The sequence below is a fragment of the Sus scrofa genome, chromosome X, assembly GCF_054392235.1.
Source record: "Sus scrofa isolate SSC_HxYL_T2T_F1_AM1 chromosome X, Sscrofa_HxYL_maternal_Yorkshire_Landrace_v2.0, whole genome shotgun sequence".
In the NCBI taxonomy this organism is placed as follows: Eukaryota; Metazoa; Chordata; class Mammalia; order Artiodactyla; family Suidae; genus Sus; species Sus scrofa.
In genome coordinates this window covers 11651536-11668671 of record NC_139401.1, presented here as the reverse complement: position 1 = coordinate 11668671, position 17136 = coordinate 11651536, and the positions used below count along the sequence as shown (strand labels likewise).

At 44.7% G+C, this 17136-nt stretch overlaps 1 protein-coding gene across 10 annotated transcripts in view; it reads left to right on the top strand.

Annotated features, from left to right (window-relative positions):
* The window catches only part of ARHGAP6 (Rho GTPase activating protein 6), a 530728-nt gene that overhangs the window by 403980 nt on the left and 109612 nt on the right, over positions 1-17136 (top strand). The gene's annotated exons all lie outside the window — the stretch shown is intronic.

Below are 17136 nucleotides of genomic sequence, written 5' to 3'. Positions count from 1 at the left end.
TCAGGTTCTCAACTGAGCAGTTGGGACTAGTTCAGCGTTTCCCAACGAGGGTCTGAGGGATCTGAGGGCTGCGAAGAAATATTCTGAAAAGAAAAAAGAAGAGGAGGTGAAATTACAGCAAGTGTATTAATTAACAATTTTTCCTCTGCAGGACCTCTCAGGTTTACCGTAATTATCGTTATTATGACCCTTCAGCAAGGGGCTAACATGAACCGCCTTCTCAAACACACTGCTCTTGGAGCAGTTTGGGAAATCCTGCATTCAGGAGTTTATTTCGGAGTCCCTCTAGGCACAGAAACGTTGTGATGTCCGTTCTATTCATTTCCTATGGCTGCAGTGACAAATGACCACACACTCAATGGTGGAAAACAGTACACCCATTAGCTTACAGCTCTGGAGCTTAGAAACCCTGCCGACTAAAACCCAAGCGTCACAGGGCTGCATGCCTTCTGGGTGCTCTAGGGGAGAATCCATTTCTTCGCCTTTTCCAGCTTTTAGGAACCACCCACCTTCCTAAGCTCCAACTTAAAGCCAGAAGTATTGCATGTCTCTGATTAATTTTCCATAGTCACAGCTCCCTCTCCCTCAGCACTCTGCTGAGAAAGATGCTCCCATTCCAAAGGCCCACGTGTTTATATTGGGCCCACCTGGGTACTCGAGGGAATTCCCACATCTCAGAGTCATGAATTTAATTGCATCAACAAAGTCTCTTTTGCCATGTCAGGCGATATCTGCTTGAACCGTGAACAGTGCTGGGGAGGGGGATTAGGGGTGCCCATCACCACCCCGCACGGGTGAGAATTTGCACATACCTTACAGTGGTCTTTGGCAAATGGGGTTCCTCTGCATATGGGCTTCCATATCCGCAGGTTCCACTCCCTGCAGAATGTGCAGTAATGTCGTATTTCCTATTGGGCAAAAAAAAATCTGCATGTAAGTGGACCCACACATTTCAAGCCAGCGTTATTCAAAGGCCAGCTGTAGTTCCAGGTTTCATCTTTGGGGGGTGGGCATTATTTGGCCAACCGCATTATCTCAGTGACGTCTCAGTTTCTCAGCCCTGGAAGCTGTGAGATCGTGTTCTCGAGAGCCAAGAGAAGCTCAGGTGATTATTTATGCTGTTTCTTTGCTTCCCACCCTGTTAAGTCTTAGAATATGGGATGACTCTCTTGTAGGAGGTCGTTTTCCTCACCTGAAGAGCAATAAAATCAAAGAACACAAGAGTAATTAAAGCAAGGCTGTTGGAGTTTCTGTCGTGGCTCAGCGGAAACGAATCTAACTAGGGCCGGGAACTATCTGCTAGTAAACATAGATAACACTCTATGCATAAAAACGGTAAGACTCAGAAATCCAGAGTTCAGGGGCATTCCCATCGTGGCGCAGTGGTTAATGAATCCAACTAGGAACCATGAGGTTGAGGGTTCGATCCCTGGCCTCGCTCCGTGGGTTAAGGATCCGGCGTTGCTGTGAGTGAGCTGCGGTGTAGGTTGCAGATGTGGCTCGGATCCCGCGTTGCTGTGGCTCTGGCGTAGGCTGGCGGCTACAGCTCCGATTCGACCCCTAGCCTGGGAACCTCCACATGCCGCGGGAGCGGCCCAAGAAAATGGCAAAAAAAAAAAAAAAAAAAAGCCAAAGAAATCCAGAGTTCAGGATGTCAACCAAAAACCATACTGTACAAGTTTGGGGCACATAAGCACTGTGTTGACCTTTTGGTGTGCTCAGCTGTTGCAACCTAACAACATGTTCCAATGTTATTTTCAGTCCCAGGCACTAGTGATTGATGTTCATATTTTCTGCATGGCATTTTGCTGCCTTCTTCCCCGTTAAATATCCATCTATGGGTAGAACACAATTTTAATGTAAGAAAATGTAAAATTACAACCCGTGAGCACCACGAGACTTACCAAGGGTAAGGACTGCTTATCAAAGACTCACAGCACAGATAAGATAAGCTGAGAGCTATGCTGCACCCCCAGGGGGTTTAGCTCGGTGAGGAATAACTAACATTTCTGGTGGATATAAATAGGTACCCCTTATTCTTCCTGGCCCTTATGATGCACTCCCTGCTTTGATCATTAAACAATTTTATGCTGTAAGGTACATTAGCAATAGGTACCCATTTCACAGACAAAGAAAGACATCAAGCACTGGGAGGCCAACTGTCCAAGGACACAGATTGTAAGTGGGATTCAAACGCATGGGCCTTAACCCTAGAGCTTGGGGTCTTAAACACCACCCAATGCCACCTCCCTGTGAGTGTCAAGGTATGGCCTGGTATGACTCAAAAAGTACATCAGAATGACAGTGTGAAATAAAGTTCTGACATTTCTAAAGTATCCATCACCAGGAGCAAACTACTTCTAGCGTCGATTGAGGCCTGCCTTGACCTTGAAGGTGGCACGTGTTGATCTAGAGCATGAGTGAGTAGACAGACGAGAGCCCTGGCCCTGTTCAGCCCGCTGCTTGTTTTTGTCAGTTACAGCCCAGCCAGACGCATTCATTTCCACCTTGTCTAGGGCTGTGTCTTGATGCAACGGTAGACTTGAGTGATGGCGCTAGAGATGTATGACCCCCAAGGCCTGCGCAGAAAAGGTTTGTTCACCCCATTCTGTAACCACTGAAAAGACACCAGACATGTAGCACGGGAATTGACAGAGTTTCATGGAGAGCTTCTCTCTGTGACACAGCAAAGGAACCACATCTTTTAATAGCTACCATTGCAACATGGGCGTACGTCTGAGCAGATGACTCTATAATACAGATTGCTCAATAGTGTATTTTTCCTTTATGTTTCTTTAGAGGCTCCAAATGACCTAGACACTTGAGATATGTAGGGAATAACTTGCGGTGTCTCACTGGGGGAGGGAAGAGGAGGACTGGAGATGTTGAAATGTCAGTGATTTTCCCAGAAAACTCTAACTTCATAAGACACCTCCCTTCTCTGCCACCATCACACTCGCCACTCCATCCCTCTCATTTCGGCTCTTTTCTTGACTTATTGAAACACTGGAAATCTATTTGGTTCTTTGCATCTGAGCCTTTTCACTCTGGCTAGATTGCATATTCGAGAAGAATAGACCCGGCACTTAGAAGAAAGAGCACTTAACATTTTGTGCTTTTGCGTATTTGTGGGTTGAAAGCAAGCTTTGGGCAAAGTGTACTTCAGAGTCTATACTGAGACCCAGTTGTGTCTATTAGCATGGAAACAACAAGACCAGCGGGTAATATTTATATTTAGGACATTTGTTCCAAAGTAGCTAAAATCACTTCCAGTAAAAATGAAAAAAAAAAAATCTTGCTTCCTGGCTTTTACTATTAAGTGTTAAAACATGTAAAAGCGGTAAGTGAAGAGAGAAGCTAATTTGCAGGTGACACAAAAGGCCAAGTATGACGTAAAAACAAGCCCTCTGCGCTTAGTGCCACAAAGCTGATTTTTTTAGTTGCCATTTTTCAGACTCCACCCACTACAGAAAGGTTTTCTCTTCAATATATCACTTTTAAAATGATAATTTAAAAAGTATTTCACAGACCTGGCTCAGTACGTTTGCTTTGACAGAAGTCAAATAATGCTCCCTTTGAGCAATGAAGCGTATAGAAACCGAAGTTTAAAAAAATAACAGTAAAATATTACTGGGGCTTGGATAATGGATGCATTTTCTTTTCTTTCTTTCTTTTTTTTTTTTTTTTTAACTTGATGGCCTCAGCCACGGCCTGTGGAAGTTTCCTGGACAGGGACTGAATCTGAGCCACAGCTGTGACCTACACACTGCAGTCCTATAATGCACTACGCCAGGCTGGGGAATCGAACCTGCACCTCCGCAGTGACCCAAAATGCTGCAGTCACAATCTTAACCCACTGTGCCAGAGCAGGAATTCCGGTGCATTTTTAATAGATGTGATTTCTTAGAATAGTTTCGCTTTCATAGCAAATTTGAGTAGAAGGTTCAGAGGTCGCCCATGGACCCCCCTGCCTTCACTTACGCGTGGCTTCCGCCACTAACGTTATCCCCAGTTGAGTGGCATCTGCTACAAATGATAACGCTGCACTAACACATCATCATCATTCAAAGTCCCCAGTCGACATTAGGGTTCTCATTTGATGTTGTATGTTCTCCTGGTCTGGATCGAGGTGTCAGGACATGGATTCACGATGACAGTGTCATACAGAGTAGTGTCACTGCCCTAAAAATCCTCTCTGCTCTGCCGAATCACCTCTCTCGTCTCCCAAGCCCTAGCAACCACTGGGTTTTTTTCATTGTCGCCATAGTTTTGCTTTTTCCAGAATGTCATCTAGTTAGAATCGGGCGGTACCTAATCTTTTCAGATTGGCTTCTTTTACCAGGCAATTAAATCTTCAACACGTCTTTTCACAGCTTGCTGGATCATTTCTTTTCAGTGCTAACAGTCTATTGTCTGGATGTACCGGAGTTTATTTATCCATTCACCAACGGAAGGCCATCTTGGCTGCTTCCAGCGTTTAGCAATTAGGAACAAACATCCATGTGCAGGTTTTTGGGTGGCTACTGGTTTTCAACTCTTTTGGGTAAATACAAAGGCGTGTGAATGTTGGATTGTGTAAGAAGAGTATGTTTAGTATTGTAGAAACTGCCAAACTCTCTTCCAAAGTGGCTGTACCATTTTGTATTCTCCCCAGCAATATGTCAGAGTTCTTGTCACCCCACATTCTCGCCAGCACTTGGCGGTGTCAGTATTCTGGCTTTGGGCCATCAGAGTAAGTGTGTAGTGGTATCTCGTTGTTCTAACTTCTCCATCCCTGATCGTGTATTCGTTGGAGCATCTTTTCATGGGATTATTTGCCATCTGTGTATCTCCTTTGGTAGGGGGTCTGTTACAGTCTTTGGCCATTTTTTTCTTTTTTCTTTTTCTTTTTTGCTTTTTAGGGCCACCCACGGCATATGGAGGTTCCCAGGTTAGGGGTCAAATCGGAGCTACAGCTGCCGGCCTACCCCACGGCCACGGCCACACCAGATCTGAGCTGCACCTGTGACCTACACCACCACTCATGGCAACACCGGATCCTTAACCCACTAAGTGAGGCCAGGGATCAAACCTGCATCCTCAAGGATACTAGTCAGATTCGTTCTGCTGCACCACAAGGGGAACCCTTGCCATTTATTTTTAATAGGGTTTTTGTTTTCTCATTGCTGAGTCTTAAAAGATCTTTGTATATTTTGAATATATATACGTTCCTTTATCAGATGTGTCTTTTGCAAATATTTTCTCCCGGTCTGTGAAAGCATTTCTCATTCTCTTGGCATTGTTTTTCACTGAGCAGAAATTTTCAATTTTAATAAAGTCCCGCTTGTCAATTATTTATTGGTGTTGCATTTAGAAAGTCATTGCCATACTCAAGGTCACAGAGGTTTTCTCTTGTGTTAAGCCTCTGGGAGTTTCATAGTTTTGCATTTTACATTTAGGTCTGTGATTCACCTTGAGTTAATTTTTGTGAAGGGTGTAAGGTCTGCGTCTGGAGTCAATTTCTGCATGTAGATGTCTGGTTGTTCCAGTACCATTTGTTGAAGAGACTATCTTTGCTCCATTGTATTGCCTTTGCTCTTTTGGCAAAGGTCAGTTGACTGTATTTATGTGGGTCTCCATCTGAGATCTCTAGTCTGTTCCATGGATCTGTGTGTCTCTTCTCCTGCCGGTACCACACTGCCTTGATGACTGTCGTTTTTTTTTATGGCCGCGCCCATGCCACATGGAAGTTCCCGGGTCAAGGATCAAATGTGAGCTGAAGCTGTGACCTATGCCGCAACTGTGGCAACACCAGATCCTTAATCCACTGTGCTGGGCTGGGAATCCAACCCATGCCTCTGTGGTGACCTAAAATGCTGCAGTCAGTTCTTTTTTTTTTTTTTTTTTTTTTTTTTTTTTGTCTTTTTGCCATTTTCTAGGGCTGCTCCCGTGGCATATGGAAGTTCCCACACTAGGGGTCGAATGGGAGCTGTAGCCACAGGCCTATGCCAGAGCCACAGCAACGTGGGATCCGAGCCGCGTCTGCAACCTACACCACAGCTCACGGCAGCGCCGGATCCTTAACCCACTGAGCAAGGGCAGGGACCGAACCGGCAACCTCATGGTTCCTAGTCAGATTCGTTAACCACTGAGCCACGACGGGAACTCCTGTAGTCAGATTCTTAACCCACTGCACCACAGGGACAACTCTGATGACTGTCATTTATATTGTCTCCAAATCAGGTAGTGTCAGTCGTCCAGCTTTCTTCTTCTCTTTCAACACTGTCTTGGCTCTTTTGAGTCTTTTGCCTCCTCATACAAACTTCAGAATGAGTTTGTTCGTATCCACAGTATGACTTGCTGGGATTTTGATTGGGATTGCCTTGAATCTGTACATCAAGTTGAGAAGAACTGACATCTTGACACTCTTGAGTCGTCCTATCCATGAACATGTGATACTTCTCCATTTATTTAGTTCTTTGGGGGGGGTGCACCTGTGGCATGTGGAAATTCCCAGGCTAGGGATCGAACCCCCACCAAAGCAGCAACCTGGGCTACTGCAGTGACAATGCTGGATTCCTTAACCTGGAACTCCACTTCTTCTTTGCTTTCATTCATAAAGTTTTATAATTTCTCTTATATTGATATTGTACAAATTTTGTTATATTTATACCTAAGTATTTCATTTTTGGAGGGGTGCTCATGCTCACTGTGGTATGACTTTCAAATCCTGTGTGTTCCTTGCTGGATTTTATGAAAACAATTGACTTGTGTATATTAAATCTGTATCCTCCAATCTTACTATAACTGCTTCGTAATTCCAGGAGGGTTTTGTTGGTCGATTATTTTAGATCTTGTACATAGATGACCACATTACCTGTGAACCTGGTAGGGATCCAGGAGGTAAAATTCACAAAAGTGGGAGGGCTGCCTGATGATTGGGTTTCCCTGAGTTTTGTAACTGTCTGTTGTCCACACTGAATCCCCAGCAATTCATCAGTTACAGCTCAGGTTCCCCTCCCCGAGCACTAGTGCCTTTGGAGATTGCTGCTCCAATAAGTCGTGATTCTCTCTACTCACCTGTTGGTCTCTCCAATTTTTGGCAGCATCAGGATGCCCTGTGACCTCCTTTCTCTAATGGATCTAGGGAGAAATATGTTTCAGTTTGTTCAGAATGGTACTTGTTAGGTGGGGCAGTATCTTCCAAGCGTCTTACTTGCCAGACCAGACACCCTAAGTTCTGATGCAATTTTTTAAAGATAAAATTGACATACCACAGAATTTACCATTTTAATTATATGATTCACTTTTTTAAAGTACATTCACAAGTATATGCAACCACTACCATTAGCTAATTCCAGAGCATTTTAATTACCCCCAGAAGAACTTCTGTATCCATCACCAGTCACTCTCTCGCTTCCCCCCTCACCTCGGGCCCTGATTACCGCTAATCTACTCTATGTCTGTAGAGATTTGCCTATCTTTGACTTTTAATACAAGTGGAATTATACAATACATGGCCTTTGGTTTCTGATTTCTTTCTTTAAGCATGTTTTCAGGGCTCATTCATATTGCGGCTTGCATCAGTACTTCATTCTTTCTTATGGCTGAATAACTTTCATTGGATGGCTATACCAAGGTGTTTTTTGGTTTTGGGTTTTGTCTTTCCTAGGGCGGCACCCGCAGCCCATGGAGCTTCCCAGGCTGGGCGTCTAATCGGAGCTATAGCCGCCGGCCTAAGCCAGGGCCACAGAAACTCAGGATCTGAGCCCCGTGTGTGGCCTACACCACAGCTCACGGCCACGCCGGATCCTTCACCCACGGAGCAAGGCCAGGGATGGAACCTGCAACCTCACGGTTCCTAGTCGGATTCATTAACCACTGCGCCACGACGGGAACTCCTATACCAAGTTTTCCATTGATGGATATGTGGGTTGTTTCTACTTTTTAGCCATTATGAATGCAACTGCTCTAAGTTTTTCATGTGCAAGTTTTGACGGGAACATGTTTTCAGTGCTCTTGCGTGTAAGCCTGGGCGTAGAATTGCTGCATCATATGCTAACTCTAAAAATAGCCCAACAAAAGCAACAGCAGAAACATAAATGACACGAGTCCCAACACCAAGATTTTCAACTATTTTTCGTTCAAAACTTATTTTCCACCTCATTCCTTTCATGTAAGATAAAATATCAAGTACAATCAAACCCATACAATGTTTCCATTTGATGTAGACTGGCTTTCAGGGCTTTTAGCAGCCAGTGAGAAGGAACACAACTCTTTGGGTTATTTTCTTTTTACAAGCCGATGATCATGAGTGGCTTGAAAAATTTAAACATTTGCAGTGCTCGTTTTTTTAGAAATTGAGTCAGGTAATGGTTACAGCAAAAAAAAAAAAAAAAAAAAAAAAAAGCAAGTAAACTCTCTTAATCCCTTTATGTTCACCTTTTAATTCCAATGACTAATTGTTGATATCAAGCCTGGCAATTTTACGTGTTAAAATAAAGTACAGTTCAAAGTCTAGTTCCTTAAAAGGAGATATTCTTGTCTCTCTCAGGAGAGAAGCTAAAACCAAAATGCTGCACAGAACAGTTCAAGAGCCTTACCTGTTTGTTTGTTTGTTTGTTTGCCTTTTTTTAGGGCTGCACCCGTGGCATATGGAGGTTCCCAGGCTAGGGGTCAAATCAGAGCTACAGCTGCCGGCCTACACCACAGCCACAGCCATGCAGGATCCAAGCCACATCTGCAGCCTACACCACAGCTCATAGCCATGCCGGATCCTTAACCCACTGAGCCAGGCCAGGGACCGAACCCACAACCTCATGGTTCCTAGTCGGATTCGTTCACCACTGTGCCACGACGGGAACTCCCCTACAAGACTATTTTAAACTCCACTTACGCAGCAGGTACCTGAGGCTTAGACTGTTTAGATATGTACATGGCTAGTTTTGGTGCCAAAACCCCGGCCCTGTCCGCCAGTGCCAAATGGAAACAGGGACAGAGGTTTAGGCGAAGGAGAAGTGAGTAGCTTTTATTGCTTTGCCAGGCCCAGGAGGCCACCGCAGCAGACCAGGGCCTACAGACTGCGCTCTCCGTTGGGAGAGAATAGGACCGGGTCTTAGTCTGGGGAGTGGAAAGGGGGCCACGGATAAGGATCAGGGTGGCTGCAAACTTGAATGCTTCTGCACAGCTGGAGTTCAGCAATTGTGGGACTGGTTCGGGTCGCCCTTAAGATTATTGGGACCTTCTTTCTGGAAAGAAGAAGTTAACGTCTTGCTTGTGTGGAAGGTTTTCGTTCTGCAGAGGAGCGAAAAAATAGTGTTCTGCATATTCCTTAAGGGGGAGCCAGGACCCTGTCCCAAGGCTGCGGCTGGTGTCTCTTGCCTGCTCCTCCCTGGTCTCTGCATCCCCTCCCTTCCCTGATTAGTAACTGTTGGAACTTGTCCTTTGGAACTCGGGGAAGGTCACGGAGGCTGAAGGAGGCCCATTTCCTACACACTAGGAATGGGGGACACTAAGGCTTTTGAGCCCAGGAGCCCCACAGGGCGCTGCTTGGTTTCAAGTGCACTTTTCACGCGGGAGAGGGATGGGATATTAGAAAGGAGATGTGGAGGTAGGAGACAGACAGGGAAAGGTGCCTCGCAAATGCTTCGTGAAATTTGGGGAAAAGTACTGCCTTCTGGAAAAATTGCAAGGAACTTGTCACCCCTGATGCTCCCCTTAATCCCAGGCCATTGCAATGGTTCTTACCCTGGACTCTGCGTCTTTTCTTAAGAACCCCCTGGAGAACTCTGTAAACCTACCTAAGCCCCAACCTTAAAGAGTCTAACTGGTTCGATCTGTTCCTTCACTAGCCACAGTGGCTACTTACATTTAAATCAGTGAAGATTCAATAAAATCAAAAATCTAATGATTGTGTTTTGCTGGCCATATCTCAAGCTCTCATTAGCCTGAGTGGCTAGTGGACAGCAAATCAGCACAAAAATTTCCAGAGGAATTCCCGTCGTGGCTCAGTGGTTAACGAATCCGATTAGGAACCATGAGGTTGCCGGTTCGATCCCTGCCCTTGCTCAGTGGGTTATGGATCCGGTGTTGCCGTGAGCTGTGGTATAGGTTGCAGACACAGCTCAGATCCCGCGTTGCTGTGGCTCTGGCGTAGGCTGGTGGCTACAGCTCTGATTCAACCCCTAGCCTGGGAACCTCCATATGCTGCGGGAGCGGCCCAAGAAATGGCAAAAAGACAAAAAAGAAAAAAAAATTTCCAGAATCACAGAAAGCTCTATTGGACCTTGCTGGTCTGGAGAGGGTAGTCAGCATTTTTGAAAACTGCATCAGGTAATTCTTTTCTTGTTTTAATTGACATATGCACCTAGTAATTCTCAATGTGCAACCAGGGAGTTCCAGTTGTTGCTCAGCAGTAATGAACCCCAGTAGTATCCCGTGAGAAGGTGGGTGGAATTCCTGGCCTCACTCAGTGGGTTAATGATCTGGTGTTGCCGTGAGCTGCGGTGTAGGTTGCAGACGCAGCTCGGATCTAGCGTGGCTGTAGCTGTGGTGTAGACCAGTGACTACGGCTCTGATTTGACCTTTAGCGAACTGCTGGTCCTTGTAGAGGGTGTTCAAAAATTGATCACCCCTTGGTTCAGATGAACCGATTTTGCTTTTGTAGCAAATATTCCAAGAATAGTGGTAAACTAGACTTTTTTTCCTGCTGTCTAGTAATGTAGAGGCATATACTTTTATTTAAAACAGCTTGCTGGAGTTCCCATTGTGGTTCAGTGGGTTAAGAATCCGACATAGTCTTTGCGAGGATTCGGGTTTGATCCCTGACTTCACCCAGTGGGTTAAGCATCTGGCGTTGCTGCAGACTGCTGTGTAGATCAGAGGCGACTTGGATCTGGTGTTGCCATGGCTGTGGTATAGGTCGGCAGCTACAGCGCCAATTCGACCCCTAAACTGGGAACTTCCATATGCCAAGGGTGTGTCCCTAAAAGACAAAAAGACAAAAAAAAAAACCAAAAACCAAAAACCAAAAACCAAAACCAGCTTGCCTATTCACTTGCTATACAAGTAAAGATTTAGGTGAATTAACTACTTCGATTAAAATGTGAAAGTTGCCTTTTCTCACTTAGATGGAAGTATTACAACAATTCATGGCAATTTTGAACTACCTATTGGAGGACTTTATGAAGATAAATTATCTTTTTTTTTTTTTTTTTTTTTGTCTTTCTGCCATTTCTTGGGCCGCTTCCACGGCATATGGAGGTTCTCAGGCTAGGGGTCTAATTGGAGCTGTAGCTGCTGGCCTAAACCCACAGCCTCAGCAACGCAGGATCCGAGCCGTGTCTGTGACCTACACCTCAGCTCACGGCAACGCCAGATCCTTAACCCACTGAGCAAGGCCAGGGATCGAACCCGAAACCTCATGGTTTCTAGTCGGATTCGGTGAACCTCTGCACCACGACGGGAACTCCAAAGATAAATTATCTTAAACGGAAAGGTTTGTTGTTACCACCTCACATCTTGAGCAATAAATTAGAAGTGATTGATGTTCATATATTTGGTGATACTCAAAATTAATTCATTAAGGTAATAAGCGGATAAAGCCTGATGTAATTTTTAGGAAGTTGTTTTCCTTTCCTTTGAGAAAGGAACCTCATTGAAAGGAGACTTTTGGAAATTGTTAAGTGCAAGAGATAACACAAAGTGTTGGCCCAAGCAGCATTGAAGGTAGAAAGGAATTCACTCTGGGTTTTTTTTTGTTATTGTTGCCTATTTTGTTTTGCCAGAGAGTTTTCAGTATAGATTTTTCCATCATCTAAATATTATGCATCTACCCTTAAGGGTTGCTTTTACGTCCTGCTGATTTGTAAATATCTAATTTGGGCTTGAGTTCTCCAGTATGGGGGTCACATTTCTTCTGCATCCCTGTATTTTTTATATCATCTTGCTCCGAAATCCCTTTCGTGATTAAAGAGCAGTGAATCTGCTCATATCTGAATAAATTACCTGCTCTTCAGAGAGTTCACATGACACCTCATCCATAATGAATGTCCTCTCATCTGAGTGTCCTTCGTGGGCGAAATCTGTAGCATCGACCCTTAAAGCTCAGCTTTCCTCGCAACATAGGTAGAAAGAGCAGCCTAGGAAAGAAATGCCATCTCCTGCATCCTGTTGAAGCCAGCGACGTCATACCCACTGGTCTCTATGAGGACCGTCTTTTCCGGGTCCACCCTCCACAACACATAAAATGAGATGCGAATATCTCCCTGTGCCCCTGAAAGTATTTCTCCAAGTATAATATTGGCGAGCCGGGAGTTGCCGTCTTGGCGCAGTGGTTAACGAATCCGACTAGGAACCATGAGGTTGCCGGTTCGTTCCCTGGCCTTGCTCCGTGGGTTAAGGATCCGGCGTTGCCGTGAGCTGTGGTGTAGGTTGCAGACGCGGTTCGGATCCCACGGTGCTGTGGCTCTGGCGTAGGCCAGTGGCTACAGCTCCAATTCGACCCCTAGCCTGGGAACCTCCATATGCCGTGGGAGCGGCCCAAGAAATAGCAAAAAGACAAAAAAAAAAAAATATTGGCGAGCCGACTCTCTGGATGTGCACATGTATTAGTCGGACTGAGGGGCTTTGTTAAAGAAAGCATCCCTAAGGGATGCTTGTTTAATTTCTTCCTGAAGTCCTGTTTTATCGGCTGAGGCCCCACGTGGCCCCTCCCCTTACCACTCACGTCTGTCGTAGACCTCAATGTTTGCTTCCTCTTGCTAGCCCCTTCCTGTTCATTCTGAACCACTCTGCCTCGTTCAGCTTTCCTAAAACACCCCTTTCACTGTGTCCTACCTCTACCCCCAAACTGATGGTGCGTGCATGCCTGCTTGTAAAGGCTAGGACACTTGGGAAGTTTTCTCATATACCTGTTTCTCTTTCTTTAAAACACACACCAGGAGTTCCCTGGGGGCTCAGTGGGTGAAGAATCTGGCATTGTCACTGCTGTTGCTCAGGTCCAATCCCTGGTCCAGGAATTTCTGCATTCGGCAGGTGGGGCCAAAATAAGAAAAGAATAAAATAAAATAAAATAAACCAGTCCCTCCATCCTTACTCCTGGAGGTAATTGCCCCATTAGCTTTCTGTTCTGTTTTCCTCCCGCTGCCCTGTGTCTTTTTGTGCATATTTCTGTGCCTCTGTGCCATAAAGGCTTTGGGCACTCAGCTGCCCTCTGTGCATTTACTAGATTTCTCCCCGTTGCAGAGAGGACTTTCCAGTCCTTGCTGGGGGCTCCATGTCGTACTTACTTGGCACACGTGTCTTCCAAAGGCCTCATTGAGGAAAAGGTGCCTGGCATGTTGTGATATGGCCTAAGGTCTAAACCCATTGCATTGGGAACCAGACTGCCTGGGTTTGAACCCCTTACTCCCTAGTTGTGTGACTTCAGGCCAGTTATTTTCTTGCCGGCAACATGAGAACAATCCTAGTACCTACCTCCTAGAGTATAGCATGGATTCCGTAAGCACTACTTACATGTTAGAGGGTCTTTGTTGTGGTTTTTACTGTTTCAGATTCATGGCCTTATTAACTTTCCAGTTACCTCATGCTCTGCTTTGATGACAGATATTTAGATCTGAAGGACCTAAGCGTTACTCTCTGCAAGTGGGTTACAGTAGCAGCAGTAGGATACTAGGAATTAGACCAAAGTCAAGTGATGGCAGTGGAGAGAAGACAGATAGCTATGGTTAGGGAGGCAAATGACAGCAACAAGAGAATGCATAGTCATCCTTTTGTGCTTTTACTTGTCCCCTCACTTCTGCAAGTTCTGAACAACGCAAAGGTGGAATCTGATAGTTAATCTAAAAGACACCACATTTTTACTGTATTCTTTAAGGTATCAGAAGGATTAAAACATCCTTCACGACGAAAATGTGGTACATACATACAATGGAACATTATTCAGTCATAAAAAAGACAAACTAACACCATTTGTGGCAACATGGATGGATCTAGAGATTCTCACCCTAAGTGAAGCAAGCCACAAAGAAAAAGACAAATAACATATGATATCACGTATTTGTGGAATCTAAAAGATAGAACAAACAAACAAATAAACAAAAAACAGAAACAGATCATGGCCAAGAAGAGCAGACTTGGGGTTCCAGGTGGGGAGAGGAGGGAGTGGGATGGATGGATGGGCATTTGAGGGGTTTGGGGGATGCCAACTGTTACCTTTGGAATGGATGGGCAATGGAATCCTGCTGTACAGCACAGGGAAATGTGTGCGATTGGGTCACTGTTGTACAATAGAACTTGTCCAAACATTGTAAGTCAACTAACTTTAATAACAATAAAAGAAGCCCCTCACATTGTTTCCACATTTTTTATGTGCAAGCAGAAAAAAAAATATTAACTCTTCAAATGCCAATTCTGTGGCGTTGGTCAAGAGGGTCATTGGACCAAAAAATGGTTTATCCGTAATCAGTGTGATCTAGATAAAATTTCACTGTGCCCTTTTATTAGATTAAGTCATATTTCGGAAAGATAAAAGCATCACCTGTATCTAAATGTTGACCATACATTATTTAAAACCTGACGGATGTCATTAAATACACATTTATCCTCTTGTGCATCAAGCAGTTTCTACACGGTCTGCAAAATGACTTAGAAGGAATAGTTTTTAGTTTATCATCCAGTCGATCAGCCACACTCTCTCCTTGTGAAAACGTAGAGTGTGAGGGAGTGACCTGCAGGTGGTTCAGTGGGGAGAGGTACAGGAGCGGTTCCAGGGGTAAGACTCCAGATCCAAACTGTTTCAATTTGTGATCTGTGTATACCAAAGAAGTTAGGGAAGGTGAGGTTGGCTGCTCTCTCATATATCCCCAGATCGCACTACCCATGTTCATATTGTCCTAGTAGCTACGATGGGTGGGACAGCTGTTTGCCAAATAAGGACTCAAGGACCCAGGCTGTTTTCTTCCTGTGGCTCCATTATCTTCAACACAAGAAGGTGTTGATTTGGTTATAGTCACGGCTGCATAACAAACCACCCCAACCTTAGCGGCTTAAAACCACCACCATGGTCCCTCATGGTGCTGCAGTATGAACTGGGCTCAGCTGGACACTTCTGCTGGCCTTGACACTGGTCACTCATAAGGCTTCCCTCGACAGGAAGGCTGTCTGGGAGCTGGATTTAGCTGAAATATTGGGACAGCTAAGCTCTCCTCACTCTCCTCACTCTCTCCACATGGTCTCTCCAGGAGAGTAGCCACAGTTATAACACCATGGTTCAAAGGTCCCAAGAAGGAAAAGCAGAAATAGCCAGGCCTTCTTACATCTTAGGTCTAGAGTTATCTCAGCATCATTTCTGCTGCATTTGATTGGTTAAAGCAGATCACAGAGCTAGTCAAGGTTGAAGAGCAGAGTCACTAGGGCATGAATATTAAGAGGTGTGGTCAATGCCTGGAACGACCACATGTGGCTTTGAGAGGTGTTGTCTCCAGGTATTTATGGGCCAGGGCTAGAAATAAAGCCTATCACTTTCTCCCATAGTCCATTGGTTAGAGCTTAGTCATATGACCTGTACTACCTACAAAGGAAACTGGGAAATGTAGTCTACCTGAGAGCCCATGAAAAAGAGAATCCGTGTGTCGTCAGTCTTTTCTTCTGTGTCTATGCCTCCATCACCACCTCTGTAGAAGGGAATTGTGGAAGGGGGTGAATGCATGACACATGTACAGTGCATATCACCTAATACATGTGCGGTGTTTCCTGTTATTATTATTTGCTGTTATGCAGTGACTATTTGATTGCCTTCTGTTTAAATCAACACACATGGCAGTGGATGCTATGCCAAGGAATCTGTACTTTGTCCAAGGGCTAAAGAGGAGACATCAAAGGGTTTTAAGCAAAAGAGTGGTATCATCAGAAATGTGGCCACCCCTCAGAGTTCCCGTCGTGGCGCAGTGGTTAACGAATCCGACTAGGAACCATGAGGTTGAGGGTTCGATCCCTGGCCTTGCTCAGTGGGTGAAGGATCCAGCGTTGCTGTGAGCTGTGGTGTAGGTTGCAGACACGGCTCGGATCCCGCGTTGCTGTGGCTCTGGCATGGGCCAGGGGCTACAGCTCCGATTTGACCCCTAGCCTGGGAACCTCCATATGCCATGAGAGCGGCCCTAGAAAAGGCAAAAAGACAAAAAAAAAAAAAAAAAAAAAGAAAGAAAAGAAAAGAAATGTGGCCACCCCAAAAGTTTGTCAGAGTGGTTCTATAATATTTTTGTCCTGAATGTGCAAAGTATCTCCAATGATATATACAGAAATAATCCAGAATAAGAGGCAAGACGAAGGTAGAGTGAATGCTTAATGGCATAGATTCTGAGGCTGTAAACAGTTTCTTGGTATCCTTGGCTAATCAGGAGTTAAATGGATAAAAGACCACCGTGTTCCTGGCATTTTATTCCTGGTTAGCTAAACTCTTCCGTGAATTAGACCTTTTAATTGCATCCCGAGATTTATTTCAAAGGCTTTTTGGGTCACTTTCAGGCCCCTTCTTGGTTCTACTTAAAGAGTATTTGAATCTTAAAGATTCCTTATCATCATCTTTTGTTTTTCTGGCTCAAATGCATTTTTTCCAAAGAATGCAAAAGATAGGCAACCTCTCCATTATTTCTGCATTTCCTCTGGAGGCCTAACTTGGTTCCACTCTTAAAACAGACTATGAATTTCACAAGGCATTGTCTCTTAAGATTATTTGAGATTATTCACTTAAAAAAGTGGCCACTTTCTCATGAAACATTCATTGACCTGACAGTGTATGTCTCCATCAAATGAACAGGCCACTCCCGTCTTGGGTAATTATTCCTATTAAATTGTGTCGACTTCTTATTGGACACTCATGACAGGGCTCTGACTACTGCTGGTTGTGGGCTATGGCTTTGTCCTCTGGTTCATTTCCTAGTAAAGCCTCTCAGTGGTTGGGATCACAGCTGCCTCACTTAGGAGCTGCGCATTTGGGGGCGCAGTCCTTAACCTCTCGAGCCTCTATCTGTTTTCATCTGTAAAATGAGGATAATAATGTAACCCACTTTTTATCATTCTTTTATTGGTAAGATGAGTTAATGCCCAGAAAATCTTAGAACAATGTCCGACACTTAATGAGGAGTCAGTGACACCTGC